The sequence below is a fragment of the Meleagris gallopavo genome, chromosome 9 (genome assembly GCF_000146605.3).
Source record: "Meleagris gallopavo isolate NT-WF06-2002-E0010 breed Aviagen turkey brand Nicholas breeding stock chromosome 9, Turkey_5.1, whole genome shotgun sequence".
In the NCBI taxonomy this organism is placed as follows: domain Eukaryota; kingdom Metazoa; phylum Chordata; class Aves; order Galliformes; family Phasianidae; genus Meleagris; species Meleagris gallopavo.
This window is the reverse complement of record NC_015019.2, coordinates 7,457,454-7,465,495: the sequence shown is the minus strand read 5'-3', so window position 1 is coordinate 7,465,495 and position 8,042 is coordinate 7,457,454.

Here is an 8,042-nt window from a genome sequence, read left to right as displayed (position 1 = left end):
AAAAAGCTTAAAAATTATGAAAAAATGGCAAAAAAAGAGCAGTCCTCTTAAAGAAGGCATGAACCACTGACACAAAACAAATTCTAATGTTCATCCTATCAAATGCTGAATACTTGGCACAGCAAAAAAATCTTTTTAATAATCTTCAATCCTGAGATTCTCTCATAGGACTTTTAACGTAAAGGTCATAACATTCTTTCTCCCTTTATTTACAGTCATGATTAGTGATATGAAGACAGCTATTAACTCAGTTGATCGAATTAATTCAACTAAATTATTAACTGAAGGGGAAAAAAAATCATACAGTATCTATATCTTTATTTCATTTCTTTATTGCGCTTGGGCTGAGCAGAAAGTAATGCCTCCTATTTTATTATGTTGGTCCAGGATGTCAGAGGTAAATGGTGGTGGGATGACAGCAGGGGATGAACCTTCTCACTGATATCCCATTACATTTTGTTGTTGTATGACACGAGGCAGTAGAAGGGCAGTTTGACAGATTGTCTTCTAAGGTGGAAGTGAATATAAAGCAAAGGGGTGCCAGTGACTTCCTCCATGCAAAAAAAACAACAACAAAAAAATAACAAAAATAACAATAACAAAAAAAACCCTGCTCCCATTGACATCCATGGATGCTTGCAGAACATTTATGGAAACTAAAAGTGCATGTAAGACAGTGAGGTGGTGAGTGGTGCATGTCAGTAATGGTGACAGTGGGTCATCTTTCCTGGTGCAGATTTTAACTAGCATGGCATGCAGGTTCATCACTGGCAAAAATGTAGAACTGATGGTGACACGTATGCTGAAAAGAAGTGTGTTGTAGCTCTAGTAAATTTGCTCTATTAAATACTGTTAATATGCTATCATTAATATGCATATTAATAATATTAATATGTTAATAACATTTACAAATGTTGTAGTTTCCAAATAAAGAGAAGGCAGTACTTTCAAAGCAACCTAAGTATAAGAAATTATTTAGGAATTACAGACATTTGTAATAAGGGGTGTGGGGAAATTTTAGCTTTTTAAACTGAATCTAGCTTTCCATGATTTAAAAAAAAAAAAACAAAAAAAAGGAGTGCTAAGTTTTTATTTTAAGATTCTCTTATTTTCAAACCACAAGAAAATCAACAAGCCAGAACACATTCATTGAAAAATGGTCTATTCCTATGAAGTAACTTCCTTGTATCCAAACTTCGAACATCCTCTTTTGCTTATTTCCTACAATTTTGATATGTGTGAGATACGTAGGGTAAGAACTACATTGACTCTTGCATCTTGAGGGTTTTTAAAATAAAAAAAATATTATAACTAGATTTAAAAACAGCAATTTTTGTAGCCTACAATTTGTTCACGATGAGGTTTTTATTTTAAGGAACAAGACAGAAAACTTCATGAAATAGTATGTATTCTTTTTCTTATACCTTAACCTGAGTCAAACACAAATCTGTTTATGAAGTACAAGAAAATATTCCCTTCTATCTATCTATTTCAATCCTGGCTTTACAACATGAAGTTTAAAGGCTAGGGCTATTTCAGTGATGTTAGGGTTAAAGTTAGCCTAATCTCCCTTAAAGCACAAAAGAAATGAAGTTGCTATCAGTTTTTGACTCATACACAGACATTTATTTGATTCACATAACTCAGGTAGTCTTTCCTTGTGATGGATGGACTCGCGCTCTAAACTTTCTATTATTCTGAGAGGGCTCTTGGTGTTGTGCAGCAGGCTGCACTTACAGCATCTATTATCACAATGTGCCTAAAACAAAATACATTCATCAAGAAAAAAGTGACAGATCTACACCACAGGATTCCCAGGGTGAGTGTACAAGAGAGCCATCAGTATTCTAGCCATATTTGTTAGGTTTCTTGATTTTTTTCCCCTTTTTAAAATCTCTTCTTTATAGAAGAGGTTTACCTTGTATTTTAAAGGGTATGCATATTCTGTTTTATAACCATACATCTTCAAATTTTACAATTATCTGTAAGTGACAATTTATATAACTTCAGAGTAATTCTAATTTTCTAAGCTTGTTTTACAATGCAGTGATGAGACAGCAGTGCAGAAACTAGACTATGGACTATGTTATCTTTCTTGTACCTTTGCCAGTTTTTGGTCTGCGGAGACATAGACTGGTGAAGCATTTACCACCTCAGTTAATCCCATTTCTGTTGGGAATTTGAGTAGGAGTTGTATTATGTGGCAGTTATATAACCTGGCAGCAACGTTTACAAGTACATCAGATGCTAAATCCAATGTGGGGAAGAAAAAAAAAAACATACAAAAAAAGGTTTTCACTATCAAGTATCAAGATCATCTGCACCAATTTGGAAGTATCAGTAGTAGTGGTTTGAAATCCCCAGAGTTAATCAAGAAAAGACTCGAAAGTAAACTATGATTCTAGTGCTACACTTAATGCTTTATTTCATGAGTCACCTGCTTCTCTCTGTCTCTGATCAATCCAATCTCTTGCTTCTTTTTATACCTGTAACAACATTCTTCATTTTGCAACTATTTTTGTCTGTAAAATGTCAAAATCCAAATTAGTGTCTGTCTTCAGTCATCTCCATCTCAGAAGCTCACCTCCTAGATATGCGGCAGAGGAGAGGAAACAACATATTGCGTGACAACCTGGCATCTAGCACTGTTCTCTTCAAAATAAGCTTTTCAAGCTTGCTGTCTTTCCAGGTGAATGCTCAAACAAGATATAAAAACACACAAGGAAGTATTATATGAATATTAAAGGAACATAACCTTTGCCAGGCTAATACCATTGTTTATTAAACTGATGACTTCGGCAGACAAATTGATGTCAGGGTTCATGAATTGCCTGGACTGATCTGAATGATCCTCAGAGACTAACAGAATCAAATGAATTTCAAACTGTGCTGAGAAAATTAACATCCAAGCATTCAGACATAATGTTTCTGCCAGGGAGGACGTTACAAAGATCTTTAGGTAAGGCTAATCAACACAGTGGCTCCCAAGAACATTTTGCCTTGGTCTACATAGATTACTTCCGGAGACAGAAGGGATTTATTAGAGAAGCTGGAAAAGGAGATAGGAACTGAGACTATGGTTAAGATCTGGATCTATCATAGAAAGGCTTATGAAAGTGTGTTAAAACTAAACATGAAGGAAAAATAAGTTTTGTCTTCCCAGATCACATTTCTCAAAGTTACAGTCAAGTCTTTCTCATCTTTTGCCCATCTGTCTAATCAGTATAAGCCTAGACAGCGCTGGAATGGAGTCAGTATCATTATCCCCTTGCTGTAATTGGCATGGCAGGATGAAACAGCATGTACAGCCCTCTCCTGGTGGGAGAAAAAGTATGTAGAGAAACCAAAGCAAGTCAGCCAGATGTCACAGAGACCAAGAGAAGTGTGCTGGGATCCAGAAGATGAGTGAACAAGCTGTTTGCATGCACCACAGAAAAGCCCCAACCTCGATTTTCTTTGTTTTTTTCAAATTGGGTGGTAATGATGGTTTTGTAACTCTGACCAAAGGTGTTCTCTCTCAGTGACATTGAGTTTGAAGTATTTCAATTCTTTTAAGTTTTCCTTTTTTCCTGTGTTAGACAGTAGAATTTTCCAGGACACTGTGAGGCAATAACATTGTTTAAATGGCAGTACGGGAGCACGAAAGAAGAAAAGGACTTAATTAAAAATGGATGACCAGTTTCCAAATATTAACTGTCAAAATAAACTTCATTTTATTTTCTCTCATTCTCTCTCAGGGAAGCCTTATCCCACTACAGTTATGATTGGAAACTACTCATTCTTGTCCATCGAACACTAGACCACAAGGCAGGGAAGGAATAGCACAATTTGATTTTTAGTATCTAGTACATCACAACACTGATCTATGCTAGTATTTCTAAGGTTTAGTATTGTAGTTGTAACTAGCAGGGAGTTGGACAATATTCTCTGTGTACTGTAAGACGTATCTCTGTTCGTAACAACTTTACTACATACTATGCTACAGACATCTATTTAAAAATAAAAAAAAGAAAGAGAGCCAGATTGTGTTGGAAACTAGGAAAAACAGTCCTTACTTTTTTTTTTAACTCCCAGTATCATCTACTTTTTCATTTATTGTTCATAGTTGAGTCAAAATTTTGTATAACTTGTCTAAAACTTGGGGCTGCACTATGAATTGATCTGTAGAGACCTTCAGGGTCAATCCACAACTCTATTAGACTTACTGTGTTTGTTTTTATCTTCTTCCCTTTTACTCCCAGATGCTGAATATGCATTTCAGATTGTTTTTGTTTTTTGTCTAGCAGCCTAGGCAGTACTGAGAGGTAAAAATACCATTACAGCAGCACTGAACTGATTGTGTTCTTTCTCCTTTCTTTCCCTTCCCTACTCTCCCCATTAAAAATATAAATACTTTCTTGTCCCTTTTACAAGAAAGTGATTTTCATTTAATCCTTTTTCAGATTTCAATTCTAGTATGCAACACCTAGAATTTTTTCAGACCTCTGCAGAGGTGTGATGTCCCTAAGTATGGTGGTTTAAATAACTACAAAATTCTGAATTCAAAATGTGCAGTGTTACCTCACATGTTCCTCCAGAATCAAAGGTGAAAGAGAATTAAATAGGTTCCAGATGGAGTGGACTTTAGCTAAAGAGGAGAAGTCAAAAGCTTAACCATATGATAGACCTAGAGGCAACTCCAAAGCTGCCAGGAGCTGCGTTTGGAGTCTGCCAAGGAGACAGATGCTCATGCCAACAGTGCATAGATTGGCATCATTTATATCACATCAGGCCTCATGCTGTCATGATGCTATAATGCAAAGCATTAAGTCAGACAGCTAATATTTAGACAAGAGCAATCACTGCACATATTTAGACCATGTATCTAGTAAAAGTCTTCATATTATATTTATCCTTTTGCATCTTGACATTTAAGACATTAAAGCACGCCTTGTCTAACCACATTCATTTTACTATTAATGAAAATTTCACACGTGCACTGAAGTATGAAGATAAACTAACCCTTTAATTTTTATACCGGTGCAAAGTCTTGCCATAAGTAATAATGAAATACTTGATCCTGCTCTGGAAACCAGATCTTTGAATGATAAAGAAATCCTCCACAAGATTCAGCAAATGGTTTGGACGTTTCTCCTTCATAATTTCACAGAATTTTAATATAAATTGCAAAGCTGTAAAAATCCAAATATGTGATACGCATCTAAAAAAATATTTCTCTTTTAGAGGATTCAAACATTATTCCTAACTTCATGGTCTATTCACTTGAAACTTACTACTGTCTTAAAATAAATCATGCTCTGTGAGGCACATCCAGCCTAACCTTAGGCATCTAGCAGCACAGAATTGTACAGATGTATTACAGCAAATATTCATATTACATGCTGTGTCATGGCATTTGAACAAGTGCAAACTCTAGCATGCAGTTTTGGACACAAACTGGTTGAAACATGCCTTGTTTAGAGATCACTGTGCAGAGACTTAAGGTTTGATTGCACTGTCTGTTAGAAGCAGACAGTTCCATGGAATTCTCCGAATATTCCTAATAATCATCTAAATCCAGCATTAGCACCAAAGTTCTAAACAAAGTAGGGTGCAAATGGATAGAAAGCACTATCTCAATACACCATAAATCAATGTCTTCAGAAAAAAAAGCACTGCAGTTCTGAAATGCATCCATAGCAGGAAGGATTAACATTGATCCTACCATAAAGTGTGTTAAAATCTTCCTCCCCCTGATTGAGAGCCTGAATAAACATCAACTATTATTTAACAGCTGTTTAGGCAGCATGTTTACATAACCTGGGGAATGTGCCATCCAAATATTTTTATTTCATTAAGGAGCTTTGCCCTGAAGAAGCTCAAGGATTAAGACTTCTGAGAACCTTAGAGTAACACGATCATTTTCCTAGTGCACTACCTGATCTTTGTAAGGGGCTGATCTCTAAGCAAACTTGCAGATGGTTTTCTATCTCAAAAGTCATGAAAAATCTATACAGTCCTGAGAAAAAAAAAATGAAATGCATAATCACTGTCAGATATCACATAAAAAACTCCCTAAGTTGTGGTTTTTTGTTTGGTTGGTTCATTGGTGAGGGGGGCTTTCTAATGCATTTCTTTGATCTTCAACTCCTAACCACTACTTATTAAATTGTGCATTACATAAACAGGCATCCTCATATCAACGTGCTCTTGCTAAATGCCAGTATGCTCTTATGTGACATATAAAAGCACAGGTTTGCATAAGCCATTAAGTTGTCAAACTCAAAACAAAACAAAACAAGAAAACAAAAAACAAAACAAAAAACCTGAATCTGACCTGCTGAATTCCTAGAAAGCTATTGTTAAACATCTTCATCCCGCTTATTTCATGGTCAAACATTCAGCTCTCAAATCCTTGTACCCTTGAGAATCTTCTGATACAATTCAAAATATGCTTCTCATTCACATAGGCATATCAGCAAAAGCTCTCACGGTAAATTTAAGAACCTTGTGATTGTAGCAGCTGGAGCTCATAAACCTTTTCTGGATTTGCTGTGATTTGGAATAAGCAAAGGAGTAGTTTCAGTAACTGATAAGGTCAGATTATCCTAAAAGCATAAGATATCCTTGGGTTTAATATATCTGAGATGAGTAACTCTCCTTTGTCTTCAAACTCAAACCCAACTCTGGATCAGGTATACCACTAATTTTATGTTGAAGTACACACTGACCTGGTCTAGTCAGCCAGATTTTTTCCTCTACAGTACATCCAATACCACCACATAAACTATTTTGAATATAAAAAATTATTGAAACTAAATATATCTTTTGCAAACACTATAAAAGCAAAAACACGCCTTAAAATGATAGAACATTCAAATTACAGACGTTGAAGGAGAATGCTACGTTATATTAGTTTAATCGAATTGATTTATGTTCAGGTTTTTTTTTAATGTGGCAGAAGTTATGAGACTCTCTAGAGCCTAAATTTTCATTCTTTACTAACACAACAATCCTTAAAAACACAATGTTATATCCAATACCAAATACCAAAGTCACAGTTCCCTTCACTAAAATTAATATCTATTTTCCACAGAAAAGTAAACCAAAACAATATTTCACAGGAACTATGTCTGTCTGATCTCAACTGCTTCTATACAGAGAAACTGGAAAGTCTCTCTCATGTCTCATATGTAACTCACCATACTATGCAGCATTTAAAAAAGCACAAGTATTAACAGCCTTCAAAAAACAAAAAAACAAAAAAACAGACCAACAACCAGACACCACTACAACAAGCCAACACCACTGAAAGGATGCTATACACAGAAGAATGCATGTGGCATGGGAAAAAATAAATGAGTATTTAAATGGACTGAATTACAAATGCATAATAATACAAACAGCTATCAAAGGTTCTAAGCCTTCACTAACTAAAGAAGCTGTCCATAAATGCTACATCTATGCAGATCCTCCAAACTATCTGCAATATTCTTTAGTCTTAGATTACTACTGATTACTACTAGGTTTTCAGAAGTATAAAAGAAGACATGTAATTTAAATAAACAAATTAACGCATTTATATAACCAAAGCATTCTGAGGAGCGAAGATTTAAAAATATATTTTTGAGCATATTATTGACTGAAGACACAAAAGAGAAAAAGTCAGTCTCATCAAAATATGAAACTCCCAGTAGGAAAAGAAAGCTTCAACCTTCCAGTTATAAAACATATTACATAGCATTCACACTTGAGCAATTGATAGAATGGCTTCAGAGAGACAGCTATGCAGTCAGCAGTATAGATAACCTTGGGGGAATAGCTATATGAATTTTCTATCCCTCCAGGTATTATTCATTTGCTGAAACTGGAAGAGAAAAGATCCAGAGCTTCAGAGCAATAAGACTACAAAGAAAACGGGATTAGGTCTTATGCAGAAAATTTAAGTTTATTCTGTATTTTCTTACGAAACTTCAAGAGTAAAATCCCATTCTTAATATTAGAAAATACCAAGTTATCTTATTTCAATCAAGTAGTTACTACTGTCAGTTAGAAAACGTGAC